At 42.9% G+C, this 21,281-nt stretch overlaps 1 pseudogene; it reads right to left on the bottom strand.

Moving 5' to 3' along the window:
• Positions 1-487: 487 nt before the first annotated feature.
• The window catches only part of LOC119298389, a 24,768-nt pseudogene continuing 3,974 nt past the window's right edge, over positions 488-21,281 (bottom strand).

The raw sequence follows: 21,281 nt of genomic DNA, 5'->3' as shown, positions 1-21,281 counted from the left end.
GTAACTTTGTGTACTACCATGTCCATCCCAAGCTTTGCTTACACACTCCGGTAAATCTTTAAATCTCGTGTGCTCCTGTTTCAAAAATGTTATGTACTCCATGTCTTAAAGAACCATTGGCATAGTCTATGCATAGTTAGAAAAGGTCAACAGTTTTTATTCAAACTCTCTAATCCTCTTTGCAGTAGGCGAATCATAAATATATCACCAAATCTGCCATTAATTTTTTTTGTTCATATTCAGGCATGATAGAGATCCTTAATAATATAGCCACAAAAGGAGTTATGCATACTTGCAACACAAGCCTTATAAAATGTTAAAAGATATTTCATCCGAAGTACAATTTCTAACAGAAGCATAGAATAACAAACAGTAAGGAGTAACTACATGATGCATCACAAGCTCCGGAGCATGAGAAATTGAGAATACATGGAGGAAAATTTCTATCAGTTAGAACTGAATGAATACCTTAGCAGAACAGTAAGGACTAGGGCTCTGCAGCATTGTGATTTTCTTCCACACCAAGTGCCAGAACGACTCTCCTCAGAATGGCATCAACTGGCTGATGTGAGTTCTCAACAGCCTTGCTTGTAGCTTGCCATTTCTCGCCATGTTTTGGTTTAGCAACAACACATCATTTTAGAACATCCCTTTGCGTATCTGCATTTCCATGCTGAAGTTCAAATTTATAGTACAACGCCCAAAAATCCCCAATATCAGGAGCAAGGGAAACAACTCTATTTAACCAACTTCTTGCTTTATCAACCTTCCTGTCATGCCAGAAAAGTTTGGCAACAGCTGCGATGCCATGTGGATCATCATCACATCTCTTTATAGCGTCTGAGCTCTTTGATTTGCGTTGGGGACGTGGCACCATCTCAATAGCTGCAGCCCACAAAATACCACTTGTTGGACACTGATACGTCTCCAACGTATCTATAATTTTTGATTTCTCCATGCTATATTATCTACTGTTTTGGACTATATTGGGCTTTACTTTCCACTTTTATATTATTTTTGAGACTAACCTATTAGCCGGAGGCCCAGCCCAGAATTGCTGTTTTTTTTCCTATTTTAGTATTTCGGAGAAACAGAATATCAAACGGAGTCCAAACGGAATAAAACCTTCGGGAACGTGATTTTCTCACCGAACGTGATCCAGGAGACTTAGACCCTACTCCAAGGAGTCAAAGAGGCGGTCACGAGGGTGGGGGGCGCGCCCCCCTGCCTCGTGGGCCCCTCGGTGCTCCACCGACGTACTCCTTCCTCCTATATATACCTAGGTACCCCCAAACGATCAAAAACGAAGCCAAAAACCTAATTCCACCACCGCAACTTTCTGTATCCACGAGATCCCATCTTGGGGCCTTTTCCGGAGCTCCGCCAAAGAGGGCCGTCATCACGGAGGCTTCTACATCATCATAGCCTCTCCGATGAAGTGTGAGTAGTTTACCTCAGACCTTCGGGTCCATAGTTAGTAGCTAGATGGCTTCTTCTCTCTTTTTGGATCTCAATACAAAGTTCTCCCCCTCTCTTGTGGAGATCTATTCGATGTAATCTTCTTTTTGCGGTGTGTTTGTTGAGACCGATGAATTGTGGGTTTATGATCAAGTCTATCTATGAATAATATTTGAATCTTCGCTGAATTCTTTTATGTATGATTGGTTATCTTTGTAAGTCTCTTCGAATTACCCGTTTGGTTTGGCTAACTAGATTGGTAGTTCTTGCCATGGGAGAAGTGCTTAGCTTTGGGTTCGATCTTGCGGTGTCCTTTCCCAGTGACAGAAGGGGCAGCAAGGCACGTATTGCATCGTTGCCATCGAGGATAACAAGATGGGATTTATTTCATATTGCATGAATTTATCTCTCTACATCATGTCATCTTGCTTAAAGCGTTACTCTGTTTTTAACTTAATACTCTAGATGCATGCTGGATAGCGGTCGATGAGTGGAGTAATAGTAGTATATGCAGAATCGTTTTGGTCTACTTGTCATGGACGTGATGCCTATATACATGATCATGCCTAGATATTCTCATAACTATGCTCAATTTTGTCAATTGCTCAACAGTAATTTGTTCACCCACCGTAGAATACTTATGCTCTTGAGAGAAGCCACTAGTGAAACCTATGGCCCCCGGGTCTATTCTCATCATATCAATCTCCATCACTTTAATCTTGTTTTGCTTTTTTACTTTGCCTTTTACTTTTTACTTTGCATCTCTATACTAAAAATACCAAAAATATTATATCTATCAGATCTCACTCTCGTAAGTGACCTTGAAGGGATTGACAACCTCTAATCGCGTTGGTTGCGAGTAGCTATCGTTTTGTGCAGGTACGAGGGACTTGAGCGTGGCCTCCTACTGGATTGATACCTTGGTTCTCAAAAACTGAGGGAAATACTTACGCTACTCTGCTGCATCATACCTTCCTCTTCGGGGAAATCCAACACAAGCTCAAGAGGTAGCAAGAAGGATTTCTGGCGCCGTTGCCGGGGAGTCTACGCAAAAAGTCAACATACCAAGTACCCATCACAATCCCTATCTCTCGCATTACATTATTTGCCATTTGCCTCTCGTTTTCCTCTCCCCCACTTCACCCTTGCTGTTTTATTCGCCCTCTGTTTCCCAATCTCCTTCTCCTTCTCTTTCTCCGCTCGCCTTTTTGTTTGCCCGTGTGTTGGATTGCTTGTTTGTCACGATGGCTCAAGATACTATCAAATTGTGTGACTTCACCAATACCAATAATAATGATTTCCTTAGCACTCCGATTGCTCCTCTTGCCAATACTGAATCTTGCGAAATCAATACTTTTTGTTAAATCTTGTTATGAAAGATCAATTCACCGACCTTCCTAGTGAAGATGTCGCTACTCATCTGAATAGCTTCGTTGATTTATGTGATATGCAAAAGAAAAAAGATGTTGATAATGATGTCGTTAAATTGAAGCTATTGCCTTTTTCTCTTAGAGATCGTGCTAAAGCTTCGTTTTCATCTTTGCCTAAAAATAGTATTGATTCTTGGAACAAGTGCAAAGATGCTTTTATCTCTAAGTATTTCCCTCCTGCTAAGATCATCTCGCTTAGAAACGATATTATGAACTTTAAGCAACTTGATCATGAACATGTTGCACAAGCTTGGGAGAGAATGAAATTAATAATACGTAATTGCCCTACTCATGGTTTGAATTTGTGGATGATTATACAAAATTTTTATGCCGGATTGAATTTTGCTTCTAGAAATCTTTTAGATTCGGCCACGGGAGGCACTTTTATGGAAACTAGAAGATTTCCCGCGCGTTGCTGCGGAACCATTTGCAACAACCATGTTGTTATATAAAGAATCAGTAAAAAAAGATATAATATAAACTCAATGGGCTATGTAATCTAGCAAGATGTATACAAAGATTAAGTGATGATTCGAAACATGTTCAGTAAAATGTTCCTGATAATAACACAATACATAAGAAAAAATTAACTACAAAAAAGATGACAGAATCGAAGCACCAACTATCAGACTTGCAAATGAACCATTGAATGTTTTATATAAATCCCGAAAGCTGGTTTCTAAAAGACAAAACTGACGCAAAAGCTTGTATTAGACTAAATCTCCAAAGGAGGAATGTCTTCCAACTCGCAGCGTCTGCTCCACCAAAATTGAAAGAATGAAAAAAAATCAGGACGCATCTACTTACTACAACAATTATCTGAATGACATTAACAGGATCTATTAAAAGAAAATGAGAACAAAATTGCATGCATGCTTACATGTATCATCAGATCACAAAAAGAAGTTCTCGGAATCTTGAATGGATGCATGAGTGCGCACATGGGCTGCAGAAAATTGCTGCTCGAAATGGGAAAGCTCAGTGGTGTGCGTCATTTGGAATAATCGAGATAGCAAACGGAAACGGGGATGAGGATGTCACCGTTTCACCCTATGCCCATGATACCAGTCCGTGCGTCCACCCTGTGTAGAATGAACGAAAAGAAAGACAAAAAATGCCTCATGTATATGAGTACCTAAATTCATCCAAACCTATTCTTTTTAATCAAGTAACCATTATGACTTGCATAAATAGAAGATATAATAAAGTGTAGTCCTTGGTGGTACATGATTTGTTCGAACCATTCATTGCATAAAATGGAGGGAATCATATTCCTCTGTAGTCTTGTGTACTGAGAGAACTATAAGGCACATGTCATGTGTTCATATCCAATTTAGATAAATTTTAGAGATGCGATGCTTACCTAGAAACGTGATTAATAAGTGATGTAGTATTCAGGAAGAAAGCAGAAATAGGCATTGCAATCTGCCAAAAATCATCAAGCAGCTTGGGGCCGAATTTGGTAAAATGACAAACTAGACTTAAATTTCACACAGTAATATAACTTAGCAGAAACAGACATGCAGTAAGCAAAATCAACAACACGGCGAGGTTAAATTGCGAGATATAATCAGGGATTTACGTAGTTACCTAGTACTTGTCCATGTCGAAGGAAATAAAGCAGGGGGGACTTGTTCTTGATCCAGTGGGCATCAGCCAGAGATGGTACTGGAACTTTGGCCGCAGAGCGCATAGACAACGACCTGCAGGCATAGCGTCATGAAGTGTTTCGCCAGTGCTTGGGGAAGCTTCGAGTCGACGCTTCGTGCCGATTTTGTGATTCATCGCCCTATCCAAAACGATTTGTAATGACATGGGGGCTGTACGACGGGTGTCAACAGGGGTTCAGATCCATCCCTCCAGCAAACTGATTTTCTGAGGGCAAAACCTGATTACCTAGAGCAGGGGTGTTGGTTATGGCGGAAGACTACGGGAATGGAGCATATCAGTTCCTTATAAGGGAGATTAACTCCATCTGTTATTCTTGCGTTTGCTTAGTGGAGAAGATGAAAAGGGTCTGGTGTAGAATGCGAAGAGAGTTGTGCAAAATCAATCGATTCAGCCGGGACTGGGGAGTAATTAGGGAGACCACGGGCTGCTCAGATTTTTCTATTGAATGAATTGTAATCAAGAAATTATGTCTGCCTGGGTGGGCTTTTCTTATGGCAGATGGGCGGGCCGCGAGGAACAGAACAGGTAGGCCAACTCAAAAAAAGGGACAAAACAGGTAGGTGTAGCGCGATGCGGAACGGAGATGCCGGCTGGAAGCTTCAATAGACCAGTTGAAGATTTTACATGTGGGACCTACTTGATGACGTGGATAGCCTGCATGCTAAGAGAATTGGTAGTAGTGGGGATCAACTATTTAGGATATATAGATCACTTTAGGAGATGCTACTAAACTCGTAGATAATATTATGGTTAATTATTCTCAATGGCATACTAAAAGATCTTCTAATAAAAAAGTGCATGCGATAGAAGAAATCAATGTTTTGAGTGGAAAGATGGATGAACTTATGAAATTATTTGCTACTAAGAGTGTTTCTTCTGATCCTAATGATATGCCTTTGTCTACTTTGATTGAGAATAACAATGAATCTATGGATGTGAATTTTGTTGGTAGGAATAATTTTGGTAACAACGCTTATAGAGGGAATTTTAATCCCAGGCCATATCCTAGTAATCCTTCTAATAATTATGGGAATTCCTACAACAACTCTTATGGAAATTATAATAAGATGCCCTCTTAATTTGAGAATAGTGTTAAAGAGTTTATGAATTCACAAAAGAATTTTAATGCTTTGCTTGAAGAGAAATTGCTTAAAGTTGATGATTTGGCTAGGAATGTTGATAGAATTTCTCTTGAGATTGATTCTTTAAAGCTTAGATCTATTACTCCTAAGCATGATATCAATGAGTCTCTCAAAGCCATGAGAATTTCCATTGATGAGTGCAAGGAAAGAACCGCTAGGATGCGTGCTTCCAAAGATGCCTTTATTAAAGCATGTTCTTCTAATTCCTATGAAAATCAAGATGAAGATCTAAAAGTTATTGATGTGTCTCCTATTAAATCTTTGTTTTGCAATATGAATCTTGATGAAACTGAATATGATCTTCCTTTACCTAGAAGGTGTTCTAAAAATTCGGAGTATTTAGATCTTTATGATGAAATTGATGAAAGTGGGATTGAAAGAAATAAAAATCTAGATGTTGCTAAACCCACTATATTGGATTTCAAGGAATTTAATTATGAAATTTGCTCTTTAATTGATTATATTTCCTTGTTGCAATCCGTGCTAAATTCTCCACATGTTTATAGTCAAAAGAAAGCCTTCACCGAACATATTGTTGATGCCTTGATGCAATCTTATGAAGAAAAACTTGAGTTGAAAGTTTCTATCCCTAGAAAACTATATGATGAGTGGGAACCAACTATTAAAATTAAAATTAAAGATCATGAGTTTTATGCTTTGTGTGATTTGGGTGCTAGTGTCTCTACTATTCCCAAGACTTTGTGTGATTTGCTAGATTTCCGTAATTTTGATGATTGCTCTCTAAACTTGCATCTTGCGGATTCCACTATTAAGAAACCTATGGGAATAATTAATGATGTTATTATTGTTGCAAATAGGAATTATGTGCCCGTAGATTTCATTGTTCTTGATATAGGTTGCAATCCTTCTTGCCCTATTATTCTTGGTAGACCTTTCCTTAGAACGGTTGGTGTGATTATTGATATGAAGGAAGGGAACATTAGAATTCAATTTCCATTAAAAAAGGGCATGGAACACTTTCCAAGAAATAAAATAAAATTGCCACATGAAACTATCATGATAGCCACTTATTGATTGCCTACCAAAGATGGCAATACCTAGATCTATCCTCGCTTTTATGCCTAGCTAGGGGCGTTAAACGATAGTGCTTGTTGGGAGGCAACCCAATTTTATTTTTATTCCTTGCTTTTTGCTCCTGTTGAGTAATAAATAAATTATTTAGCCTCTGTTTTGGTTGTGTTTTTTTTGTGTTTAATTAGTGTTTGTTCCAAGTAGAACCGTTGGGAAGACTTGGGGAAAGTCTTGTTGAACTTGCTGTAAAAAACAGAAACTTTAGTGCTCACGATAACTGCTGTCATTTTTATTTGGAGAGTGCTATTTAGTTAATTATTTTTGAAGATTATTAATATATAAATTCCTCACATCTACCAATTTATTTTAGAATTTTTGGGGTTCCAGATATTGCGCTAGCTACAGATTACTACAGACTGTTCTGTTTTTGACAGATTCTGTTTTTCGTGTGTTGTTTGCTTATTTTGATGAATCTATGGTTAGTAAAATAGTTTATAATCCATAGAGAAGTTGGAATACAGTAGTTTTAACACCAATATAAATAAAGAATGAGTTCATTACAGTACCTTGAAGTGGTCTTTTGTTTTCTTTCGCTAACGGAGCTCACGAGTTTTCTACTTTAAGTTTTGTGTTGTGAAGTTTTCAAGTTTTGGGTGAATTATTGTGATGGATTATGGAACAAGGAGTGGCAAGAGACTAAGCTTTGGGATGCCCATGGCACCCCCAAGATAATCCAAGGACACCAAAAATTCAAAGCTTGGGGATGCCCCGGAAGGCATCCCCTCTTCCGTCCACTTCCATCGGTAATTTACTTGGAGCTATATTTTTATTCACCAACATGATATGTGTTTTGCTTGGAGCATCTTGTATTATTTGTGTCTTTGGTTGTTAGTGTGACACAATCATCCTTGCTGTACACACCTTTTGAGAGAGCCATACATGATTTAGAATTTGATACAATACTCTATGTGCTTCACTTATATCTTTTGAGCTATGTAGTTTTGCTCTATGTGCTTCACTTATATATTTTGAGCACTATAATTTTGCTCTATGTGCGTCACTTAGATTTTTTAGAGCATGGTGGTGGACTTGTTTTAAAGAAACTATTGATCTCTCATACTTCACTTAAATTATTTTGAGAGTCTTAATAGCATGGTAATTTGCTTAATAATAACATGCTTGGTATTCAAGATTTGTGAAACTTTCTTTTGAGTGTGTTGAATACTAAGAAAAGTTGGATGCTTGATAATTGTTTTGAGATATGGAGGTAGTAATATCAAAGTCATTCTAGTAGAGTAATTGTGAATTTGAGAAGTGCTTGAGTTAAAGTTTGCAAGTCCCGTAGCATGCACGTATGGTAAATGTTATGGAACAAATTTGAAACATGAGGTGTTATTTGATTGTCCTCCTTATGAGTGGCGGTCGGGGACGAGCGATGGTCTTTTCCTACCAATCTATCGCCCTAGGAGCATGCGCGTAATACTTTGGTTTTTGATGGCTTGTAGATTTTTGCAATAAGTATATGAGTTCTTTATGACTAATGTTGAGTCCATGGATTATATGCACTCTCACCATTCCATCATTGCTAGCCTCTACGGTACCGTGCATTGCCCTTTCTCACATCGAGAGTTGGTGCAAACTTCGCCGGTGCATCCAAACCCCGTGATATGATAAGCTCTTTCACACACAAACCTCCTCATATCTTCCTCAAAACAGCCACCATACCTACCTATTATGGCATTTCCATAGCCATTCCGAGATATATTGCCATGCAACTTTCCACCATCCAGTTTATCATGACACATTCATCATTGTCATATTGCTTAGCATGATCATGTAGTTGACATAGTATTTGTGGCAAAGCCACCGTTCATATTTTTTTCATACTTGTCACTCTTGATTTATTGCATATCCCGGTACACCGCCGGAGGCATCCATATAGAGTCATACTTTGTTCTAGTATCGAGTTGTAATCATTGAGTTGTAAATAAATATAAGTGTGATGATCATCATTCAATAGAGCATTGTCCCAAAAAAAGAGAAAGGCCAAAGAAAAAAAGAAGGCCCAAAAAAAGAAAATAAGAAGGGGCAATGTTACTATTCCTTTTTTCCACACTTGTGCTTCAAAGTAGCACCATGTTCTTCATATAGAGAGTCTCTTGAGTTATCACTTTCATATACTAGTGGGAATTTTCATTATAGAACTTGGCTTGTATATTCCAACAATGGGCCTCCTCAAGTGCCCTAGGTCTTCATGATCAAGCAAGTTGGATGCACACCCACTTAGTTTCTTTTGTTGAGCTTTCATACATTTATAGCTCTAGTGCATCTATTGTTGGGGAACGTTGCAGAAAACAAAAAAAATTCCTACGTTTCACCAAAATCAATCTATGGAGTCAACTAGCAACGAGAGGAGAGTGCATCTACATACCCTTGTAGATCGCGTGCGGAAGCGTTCAAGAGAACGGGGATGGTGGAGTCGTACTCGCCGTGATCCAAATCACCGATGACCAAGCGCCGAACGGACGGCACCTCCGCGTTCAACACATGTACGGTTGGGAAGACGTCTCCTCCTTCTTGATCCAGCAAGGGGGGAGGAGAGGTTGATGAAGATCCAGCAGCACGACGGCGTGGTGGTGGACACAGCACTGATCGCAGCAGGGCTTCGTCGAGCTTCTGCGAGAGGGAGAGGTGTAGCAGGGGAGAGGGAGGCGCCAAGGCTTTAGGTGTCGCTGCCCTCCCTCCCCCCTTTATATAGGCCCCTAGGGGGGTGCGCCGGCCCTAGGAGATGGGATCTCCTAGGAGGGGCGGCGACCAAGGGGGTGGAGTACCCCCAAAGCAAGTGGAGGCGCCCCCTCCCCTAGGGTTCCCAACCCTAGGCGCATGGGGGGCCCAAGGGGGTGCACCAGCCCACTATGGGCTGGTTCCCCTCCCCACTTCAGCCCATGGGGCCCTCCGGGATGGGTGGCCCCACCCGATGGACCCCCGGGACCCATCCGGTGGTCCCGGTACAATACCGGTGACCCCGAAACTTTCCTGATGGCTGAAACTACACTTCCTATATATAATTCTTCACCTCCGGACAATTCCGGAACTCCTCGTGACGTCCAGGATCTCATCCGGACTCTGAACAACTTTCGGATTACTGCATACTCATATCTATACAACCCTAGCATCACCGAACCTTAAGTGTGTAGACCCTACGGGTTCGGGACACAAGCAGACATGACCGAGACGATTCTCTGGTCAATAACCAACAGCGGGATCTGGATACCCATGTTGGCTCCCACATGCTCCTCGATGATCTCATCGGATGAACCACGATGTCGAGGACCTAATCAATCCCGTACTCAATTCCCTTTGTCAATCGGTACGTTACTTGCCTGAGACTCGATCGTCGGTATCCCAATACCTTGTTCAGTCTCGTTACCGGCAAGTCACTTTAATCATACCGTAATGCATGATCCCGTGATCAACCACTTGATCACATTGAGCTCATTATGATGATGCATTACCGAGTGGGCCCAGAGATACCTCTCCGTCATACGGAGTCACAAATCCCAGTCTCGATTCGTGCCAACCCAACAGACACTTTCGGAGATACCTGTAATGTACCTTTATAGTCACCCAGTTACGTTGTGACGTTTGGCACACCCAAGGCACTCCTATGGTATCCGGGAGTTGCACAATCTCATGGTCTAAGGAAATGATACTTGACATCCAGAAAAGCTACAGCAAACGAACTACACGATCTTTGTGCTATGCTTAGGTTTGGGTCTTGTCCATCACATCATTCTCCTAATGATGTGATCCCGTTATCAATAACATCCCCATGCCCATAGCCAGGAAACCATGACTATCTGTTAATCAACGAGCTAGTCAACTAGAGGCTCACTAGGGACACATTGTGGTCTATGTATTTACACATGTATTACGATTTCCGGATAATACAATTATAGCATGAATAATAGACAATTATCATGAACAAGGAAATATAATAATCATTTTATTATTGCTTCTAGGGCATATTTCCAACAGTCTCCCACTTGCACTAGAGTCAATCATCTAGTTACATTGTGATGAATCGAACACCCATGGAATTCTGGTGTTGATCATGTTTTGCTCTAGGGAGAGGTTTAGTCAACGGATCTGCTACATTCAGGTCCGTATGTACTTTACAAATCTCTATGTCTCCATTTTGAACACTTTCACGAATGGAGTTGAAGCGACGCTTGATATGCCTAGTCTTCCTGTGAAACCTGGGCTCCTTGGCAAGGGCAATAGCTCCAGTGTTGTCACAGAAGAGAGTCATCGGGCCCGACGCATTGGGTATGACTCCTAGGTCGGTAATGAACTCCTTCACCCAGACTGCTTCGTGTGCTGCCTCCGAGGCTGCCATGTACTCCGCTTCACATGTAGATCCCACCACAACGCTTTGCTTGCAACTGCACCAGCTTACTGCCCCACCATTCAAAATATACACGTGTCCAGTTTGTGACTTAGAGTCATCCAGATCTGTGTCAAAGCTAGCATCAACGTAACCCTTTACGACGAGCTCTTCGTCACCTCCATAAACGAGAAACATTTCCTTGGTCCTTTTCAGGTACTTCAGGATATTCTTGACCGCTGTCCAGTGTTCCATGCCGGGATTACTTTGGTACCTTCCTACCAAACTCACGGCAAGGGTTACATCAGGTCTGGTACACAGCATAGCATACATGATAGACCCTATGGCCGAGGCATAGGGGACGACACTCATCTTTTCTCTATCTTCTGCCATGGTCGGGCATTGAGCCAAGCTCAATCTCGTACCTTGCAATACAGGCAAGAACCCCTTCTTTGACTGATCCATTTTGAACTTCTTCAATATCTTGTCAAGGTACGTACTCTGTGAAAGACCAATGAGGCGTCTCGATCTATCTCTATAGATCTTGATGCCTAATATATAAGCAGCTTCTCCAAGGTCCTTCATTGAAAAACATTTATTCAAATAGGCCTTTATGCTTTCCAAGAATTCTATATCATTTCCCATCAACAGTATGTCATCCACATGCAATATGAGAAATGCTACAGAGCTCCCACTCACTTTCTTGTAAATGCAGGCTTCTCCATAAGTCTGCATAAACCCAAACGCTTTGATCATCTCATCAAAGCGAATGTTCCAACTCCGAGATGCTTGCACCAGCCCATAAATCGAGCGTTGGAGCTTGCACACCTTGTCAGCATTCTTAGGATCGACAAAACCTTCCGGCTGCATCATATACAATTCTTCCATAAGGAAACCATTAAGGAATGTCATTTTGACGTCCATTTGCCATATCTCATAATCATAGAATGCGGCAATTGCTAACATTATTCGGACGGACTTCAGCTTCGCTACAGGTGAGAAAGTCTCATCGTAGTCAACCCCTTGAACTTGTCGATAACCCTTAGCGACAAGCCGAGCTTTATAGATGGTCACATTACCATCCGCGTCTGTCTTCTTCTTAAAGATCCATTTATTTTCTATGGCTCGCCGATCATCGGGCAAGTCAGTCAAAGTCCATACTTCGTTTTCATACATGGATCCTATCTCGGATTTCATGGCTTCCAGCCATTTGTCGAAATCCGGGCCCGCCATCGCTTCTTCATAGTTCGAAGATTCACCGTTGTCTAACAACATGATTTCCAAGACAGGGTTGCCGTACCACTCTGGTGCGGAACGTGTCCTTGTGGACCTACGAAGTTCAGTAGCAACTTGATCTGAAGTTTCATGATCATCATTAACTTCCTCTCTAGTCGGTGCAGGCACCTCAGGAACATTTTCCTGAGTTGCGCCACTTTCCGGTTCAAGAGGTAATACTTCATCAAGTTCTACTTTCCTCCCACTTACTTCTTTTGAGAGAAACTCTTTCTCTAGAAAGGATCCATTCTTGGCAACAAAGATCTTGCCTTTGGATCTGAGGTAGAAGGTATACCCAATAGTTTCTTTAGGGTATCCTATGAAGACGCATTTTTCCGACTTGGGTTCAAGCTTTTCAGGTTGAAGTTTCTTGACATAAGCATCGCATCCCCAAACTTTTAGAAACGACAGCTTAGGTTTCTTCCCAAACCATAATTAATATGGTGTCATCTCAACGGATTTCGACGGAGCCCTATTTAAAGTGAATGCGGCAGTCTCTAAAGCATAGCCCCAAAATGATAGCGGTAAATCGGTAAGAGACATCATAGATCGCACCATATCTAATAGAGTGCGATTACGACGTTCGGACACACCATTACGCTGAGGTGTTCCAGGCGGCGTGAGTTGTGAAACTATTCCACGTTTTCTTAAGTGTGTGCCAAATTCGTGACTCAAGTATTCTCCCCCACGATCTGATCGCAAGAACTTGATTTTCCTATCACATTGATTCTCAACCTCACTCTGAAATTCCTTGAACTTTTCAAAGGTCTCAGACTTGTGTTTCATTAAGTAGACATACCCATATCTACTCAAGTCATCAGTGAGGGTGAGAACATAATGATAACCACCGCGAGCCTCAACACTCATTGGACCGCACACATCTGTATGTATGATTTCCAATAAGTTGGTTGCTCGCTCCATTGTTCCTGAGAACGGAGTCTTGGTCATCTTACCCATGAGGCATGGTTCGCACGTGTCAAATGATTCGTAATCAAGAGACTCTAAAAGTCCATCTGCATGGAGCTTCTTCATGCGTTTGACACCTATGTGACCAAGGCAGCAATGCCACAAGTATGTGGGACTATCATTATCAACCTTACATCTTTTGGTATTCACACTATGAATATGTGTAGCATTACGCTTGAGATTCATTAAGAATAAACCATTCACCATCGGAGCATGACCATAAAACATATCTCTCATATAAATAGAACAACCATTATTCTCGGATTTAAATGAGTAGCCATCTCGTATTAAACGAGATCCTGATACAATGTTCATGCTCAAAGCTGGCACTAAATAACAATTATTGAGGTTTAAAACTAATCCCGTAGGTAAATGTAGAGGTAGCGTGCCGACGGCGATCACATCGACCTTGGAACCATTCCCGACGCGCATCGTCACCTCGCCCTTCGCCAGTCTCCGCTTATTCCGCAGCTCCTGCTTTGAGTTACAAATGTGAGCAACCGCACCGGTATCAAATACCCAGGAGCTACTACGAGTACTGGTAAGGTACACATCAATTACATGTATATCACATATACCTTTTGTGATGCCGGCCATCTTGTCCGCTAAGTATTTGGGGAGTTCCTCTTCCAATGACCACTTCCCTTGCAATAAAAGCACTCAGTCTCGGGCTTGGGTCCATTCTTTGGCTTCTTCCTGGCAGCTTGCTTACCAGGCGCGGCAACTCCCTTGCCGTCCTTCTTGAAGTTCTTCTTACCCTTGCCTTTCTTGAATTTAGTGGTTTTATTCACCATCAACACTTGATGTTCCTTTTTGACTTCTACCTCTGCTGATTTCAGCATTGCAAATACTTCAGGAATGGTCTTTTCCATCCCCTGCATATTGAAGTTCATCACAAAGCTCTTGTAGCTTGGTGGAAGCGACTGAAGGATTCTGTCAATGACCGCGTCATCCGGGAGATTAACTTCCAGCTGAGTCAAGCGGTTATGCAACCCAAACATTTTGAGTATGTGCTCACTGACAGAACTATTTTCCTCCATCTTACAGCTGAAGAACTTGTCGGAGACTTCATATCTCTCGACCCGGGCATGAGCTTGGAAAACCATTTTAAGCTCTTCGAACATCTCATATGCTCCGTGTCGCTCAAAACGCTTTTGGAGCCCCGGTTCTAAGCTGTAAAGCATGCCGCACTGAACGAGGGAGTAATCATTAGCACGTGTCTGCCAAGCATTCATAACGTCTTGGTTCTGTGGGACGGGTGCGTCACCTAGCGGTGCTTCTAGGACATAATCTTTCTTGGCAGCTATGAGGATGATCCTCAGGTTCCCGACCCAGTCCGTATAGTTGCCGCCATCGTCTTTCAGCTTGGTTTTCTCTAGGAATGCGTTGAAGTTGAGGACAACGTTGGCCATTTGATCTACAAGACATATTGTAAATATTTTAGACTAAGTTCATGATAATTAAGTTCATCTAATCAAATTATTCAATGAACTCCCAGTTAGATAGACATCCCTCCAGTCATCTAAGTATAACATGATCCGAATTGACTAGGCCGTGTCCGATCATCACTTGAGACGGACTAGTCAACATCGGTGAACATCTTCATGTTGATCGTATCTTCTATACGACTCATGCTCGACCTTTCGGTCTTCTGTGTTCCGAGGCCATGTCTGTACATGGTAGGCTCGTCAAGTCAACCTAGGTGTATTGCGTGTGTAAATCTGTCTTACACCCGTTGTATGTGAACGTTGGAATCTATCACACCCGGTCATCACGTGGTGCTTCGAAACAATGAACTGTCGCAACGGCGCACAATTAAGGGGAACACTTTCTTGAAATTATTATGAGGGATCATCTTATTTACTACCGTCGTTCTAAGTAAACAAGATGCAAAAACATGATAAACATCACATGCAATCAAATAATAGTGACATGATATGGCCAATATCATATAGCTCCTTTGATCTCCATCTTGGGGCTCCATGATCATCTTGTCACCGGCATGACACCATGATCTCCATCATCATGATCTCCATCATCATGATCTCCATCATCGTGTCTTCTTGAAGTTGTCTCGTCATCTATTACTTCTACTACTATGGCTAACGCTTTAGCAATAAAGTAAAGTAATTACATGACGTTTATGTTGACACGCAGGTCATAAATAAATAAAGACAACTCCTATGGCTCCTGCCGGTTGTCATACTCATTGACATGAAAGTCGTGATTCCTATTACAAGAACATGATCAATCTCATACATCACATATATAATTCATCATTCATCACAACCTTTGTCCATATCACATCACAAAACACTTGCTGCAAAAACAAGTTAGACGTCCTCTAATTGTTGTTGCAAGTTTTTACGTGGCTGCTATAGGTTTCTGCAAGAACGTTTCTTACCTACGCCAAAACCACAATGTGAATTTCCAATTTCTATTTACCCTTCATAAGGACCCTGTTCATCGAATCCGATCCGACTAAAGTGGGAGAGTCAGACACCCGCCAGCCACCTTATGCAACTAGTGCATGTCAGTCGGTGGAACCGGTCTCATGTAAGCGTACGTGTAAGGTTGGTCCGGGCCGCTTCATCCCACGATGCCGCCGAATCAAGATAAGACTCGTAACGGCCAGCAAATTGACAATATCAACGCCCACAACTACTTTGTGTTCTACTCGTGCATAGTAACTACACATAGACCTAGCTCATGATGCCACTGTTGGGGAACGTTGCAGAAAACAAAAAAAAATCCTATGTTTCACCAAGATCAATCTATGGAGTCAACTAGCAACAAGAGGAGAGTGCATCTAGATACCCTTGTAGATCGCGTGCGGAAGCGTTCAAAAGAACAGGGATGACGGAGTCGTACTCGCCGTGATCCAAATCACCGATGACCAAGCGCCGAACGGACGGAACCTCCGCGTTCAACACACGTACGGTTGGGAAGACGTCTCCTCCTTCTTGATCCAGCAAGGGGGGAGGAGAGGTTGATGAAGATCCAGCAGCACGACAGCGTGGTGGTGGATATAGCAGTGATCGCAGCAGGGCTTCGCCGAGCTTCTGCGAGAGGGAGAGGTGTAGCAGGGGAGAGGGAGGCGCCAAGGCTTTAGGTGCCGCTGCCCTCCCTCCCCCCTTTATATAGGCCCCCTAGGGGGCTGCGCCGTCCCTAGGAGATGGGATCTCCTAGGGGGGGCGGCGGGCCAAGGGGGTGGAGTACCCCCAAAGCAAGTGGAGGCGCCCCCTCCCCTAGGGTTCCCAACCCTAGGCGCATGGGGGGCCCAAGGGGGGCGCACCAGCCCACTATGGGCTGGTTCCCCTCCCCACTTCAGCCCATGGGGCCCTCCGGGATGGGTGGCCCCACCTGGTGGACCCCCGGGACCCATCCGGTGGTCCCGGTACAATATCGGTGACCCCGAAACTTTCCTGATGGCCGAAACTACATTTCCTATATATAATTCTTCACCTCCGGAAAATTCCGGAACTCCTCGTGGCATCCAGGATCTCATCCGGGACTCCGAACAACTTTCGGATTACTGCATACTCATATCTATACAACCCTAGCGTCACCGAACCTTAAGTGTGTAGACCCTACGGGTTCGGGACACAAGCAGACATGACCGAGACGATTCTCTGGTCAATAACCAACAACGGGATCTGGATACCCATGTTGGCTCCCACATGCTCCTCGATGATCTCATCGGATGAACCACAATGTCGAGGACCTAATCAATCCCGTACTCAATTCCCTTTGTCAATCGATACGTTACTTGCACGAGACTCGATCGTCGGTATCCCAATACCTTGTTCAGTCTCATTACCGGCAAGTCACTTTACTCGTACCGTAATGCATGATCCCGTGATCAACCACTTGATCACATTGAGCTCATTATGATGATGCATTACCGAGTGGGCCCAGAGATACCTCTTCGTCATATGGAGTGACAAATCCCAGTCTTGATTCGTGCCAACCCAACAGACACTTTCGGAGATACCTGTAATGTACCTTTATAGTCACCCAGTTACGTTCTGACGTTTTGCACACCCAAGGCACTCCTACGGTATCCGGGAGTTGCACAATCTTATGGTCTAAGGAAATGATACTTGACATCTAGAAAAGCTACAGCAAACGAACTACACGATCTTTGTGCTATGCTTAGGTTTGGGTCTTGTCCATCACATCATTCTCCTAATGATGTGATCCCGTTATCAATGACATCCCCATGTCCATAGCCAGGAAACCATGACCAGCTGTTGATCAACGAGCTAGTCAACTAGAGGCTCACTAGGGACACATTGTGGTCTATGTATTCACACATGTATTACGATTTTCGGATAATACAATTATAGCATGAATAATAGACAATTATCATGAACAAGGAAATATAATAATCATTTTATTATTGCCTCTAGGGCATATTTCCAACATCTGTTGCATGGCAATCTCTACTCCTTGCATTAACATCAATCGATGGGCATCTCCATAGCCCATTGATTAGCCTCGTTGATGTGAGACTTTCTCCTTTTTGTCTTCTCCACATAACCCCCACCATTATATTCTATTCCACCCATGGTGCTATATCCATGGCTCACGCTCATGTATTGCATGAAAGTTTATGAGTTTAAAATTATTAAGGTATGAAACAATTGCTTGGCTTGTCATCGGGGTTGTGTATGATGAGAGCATTCTTGTGTGACGAAAATGGAGCATGACTAAACTATATGATTTTGTAGGGATGAACTTTCTTTGGCCATGTTACTTTAAGAAAACATAATTGCTTTGTTGGTTTGCTTGAAGTATTATTATTCTCTATGTCAATATGAACTTTTGTCTAGAATCTTCCTAATTTGAATATTCATACCACAATTAAGAAGATTTGCATTGAAATTATGCCAAGTAGCACTCCGCATCAAAAATTCTCTTTTTATCATTTACCTACTCGAGGACGAGCAGGAATTAAGCTTGGGGATGCCTGATACGTCTCCAACGTATCTATAATTTTTGATTGCTCCATGCTATATTATCTACTGTTTTGGACTATATTGGGCTTTATTTTCCACTTTTATATTATTTTTCGGACTAACCTATTAGCTGGAGGCCCAACCCAGAATTGCTGTTTTTTTGCCTATTTCAGTATTTCGGAGAAACAGAATATCAAACAGAGTCCAAACGGAATAAAACCTTCAGGAACGTGATTTTCTCACCGAACGTGATTCAGGAGACTTGGACCCTACTTCAAGGAGTCAAAGAGGCAGTCACGAGGGTAGGGGGCGCGCCCACCCCCCTAGGGCGCGCCCCTGCCTCGTGGGCCCCTTGGTGCTCCACCGACGTACTCCTTCCTCCTATATATACCTACGTACCCCAAACAATCAAAAACGAAGCCAAAAACCTAATTCCACCGCCGCAACTTTCTGTATCCACGAGATCCCATCTTGGGGCCTGTTCCGGAGCTCCGCCGGAGAGGGCCGTCATCACGGAGGGCTTCTACATCATCATAGCCTCTCCGATGAAGTGTGAGTAGTTTATCTCAGACCTTCGGGTCCATAGTTAGTACCTAGATGGCTTCTTCTCTCTTTTTGGATCTCAATACAAAGTTCTCCCCCTCTCTTGTGGAGATCTATTCGATGTAATGTTCTTTTTGCGGTGTGTTTATTGAGACCGATGAATTGTGGGTTTATGATCAAGTCTATCTATGAATAATATTTGAATCTTCGCTGAATTCTTTTATGTATGATTGGTTATCTTTGCAAGTCTCTTCGAATTATCCGTTTGGTTTGGCCAACTAGATTGGTAGTTCTTGCCATGTGAGAAGTGCTTAGCTTTGGGTTCGATCTTGCGGTGTCCTTTCCCAGTGACAGAAGGGGCAGCAAGGTACGTATTGCATCATTGCCATCGAGGATAACAAGATGGGGTTTATTTCATATTGCATGAATTTATCTCTCTACATCATGTCATCTTGCTTAAAGCGTTACTCTGTTTTTAACTTAATACTCTAGATGCATGCTGGATAGCGGTCGATGAGTGGAATAATAGTAGTAGATGCAGAATCGTTTCGGTCTACTTGTCACGGACGTGATGCCTATATACATGATCATGCCTAGATATTCTCATAACTATGCTCAATTATGTCAATTGCTCAACAGTAATTTGTTCACCCACCGTAGAATACTTATGCTCTTGAGAGAAGCCACTAGTGAAACCTATGGCCCCCGGGTCTATTCTCATCATATCAATCTCCATCACTTTAATCTTGTTTTGCTTTTTACTTTGCCTTTTACTTTTTACTTTGCATCTCTATACCAAAAATACCAAAAATATTATATCTATCAGATCTCACTCTCGTAAGTGACTGTGAAGAGATTGACAACTCCTAATCGCGTTGGTTGCGAGTAGCTATCGTTTTGTGCAGGTACGAGGGACTTGAGCGTGGCCTTCTACTGGATTGATACCTTGGTTCTCAAAAACTGAGGGAAATACTTACGCTACTCTGCTGCATCATCCCTTCCTATTCGGGGAAATCCAACGCAAGCTCAAGAAGTAGTTGTTAGAATAAATCCGAGGCACCCCGTCGATCTACCGAGGACCAAGCAATCACACGAGGCATGACACCGAGATTTGTTAACGAGGTTCATCGATATGGCTACATCCCGGGGCCTGACTACGAGCGCTCCTCCCCGTGACACCGTCACAATACCGCACCCTGGCCGCCCCGGCGCCGGCACACGCCGCCGGCTCCCCCGCGTGCCCGTGCAATTATGTTGGCATAGGTTACATTGTGTGTCTACTCACGCTATATATGAGAGGCCTAGGATACAAGTGTCCTACTTGGACACGACTCCATATCCTGTCCACACACCGTATGACTCCAAGTCCAACTGTAACCTAACTTGTACAATAATATTCGACACAACTCTAACAAACTCCACCTTGGCGAATATTCTCCACCATCTTGAATTCGTCCGTGCGTCGAACCTCCATGTACATTGGACTTGAGATACACCATGAGCACCGCCGCTACTCCCAGACTCCATGTGACTCCACCTGCAACTGTAGTCCCTTCTCGTCTTCTTCACAGTCAACACTCGAACAAAATTGAGTTCCTCATTAGTCTACCTTGTGCTTCCAACTTCCAGAGAATTCGTTCAACGCCATCACACACCGACCACTGTCTGCGTGAAAATGAACAACTCATATATTAGACGTCACAAATAAGAGTTACCTGAACTCAACATCACCGCTCTTTCTTGACCGTCTGTCTGAAACTTGAAGGAATTCACCGTCGCCTTGTGTCACCCTGAGTCAAATTCGTAGTTGTCTCACCCTTTTTCTCGGATAGTCTCTGACATGTCCCACAGCTATAGCACTCCGCCTCCTTCTGTATTTGTCATCCGCACTTTGCCATGTGCACCGAACACCACAGAATATACGGCCATGTACTCTCTCTGTTTTGACAAATCCAGACTTTCCGCCACTTTCTCAGATTCTCCATGGTCAACTCCTGTCCATCTTCCGGCACCGATAGACCCAGTCACCAACTTGAATCTGGTACTCGTCAACACTGCTTCAGCACCCCTGCACAATTTGTCTGACCACATGTCTGACCACCAGTGCCTTGGCCTGTCGTTGTATCCCGTGCTTACCGCACTCCTCGCCGCTATCACCGCGCTGAGCCTCTGTTGTCCTGGTCGAGTCTCCCGGGTAGCTAGCCCACACTGCCTCAACCCCCACTGCAAAGAACCACCAATCATCACCGATCGATGCCGAGTATCACGTCTCCATCAGACCACTGGTACCCAGTCCGATCCACGTGTCTCTCGCTATCCTGCTGAAATAGGCTCCGACTCTCCGAATTCTTACGCCGTAGCCCCTCCATCAGCACAGAGTGTAGTCCTTCATCAGACTCCAACTCCACCTTCAACA

This window comes from Triticum dicoccoides, chromosome 5A (assembly GCF_002162155.2).
Source record: "Triticum dicoccoides isolate Atlit2015 ecotype Zavitan chromosome 5A, WEW_v2.0, whole genome shotgun sequence".
Classification (NCBI taxonomy): Eukaryota; Viridiplantae; Streptophyta; class Magnoliopsida; order Poales; family Poaceae; genus Triticum; species Triticum dicoccoides.
The sequence above is the reverse complement of the archived record's forward strand: the minus strand, read 5'-3'. Positions and strand labels throughout refer to the sequence as shown.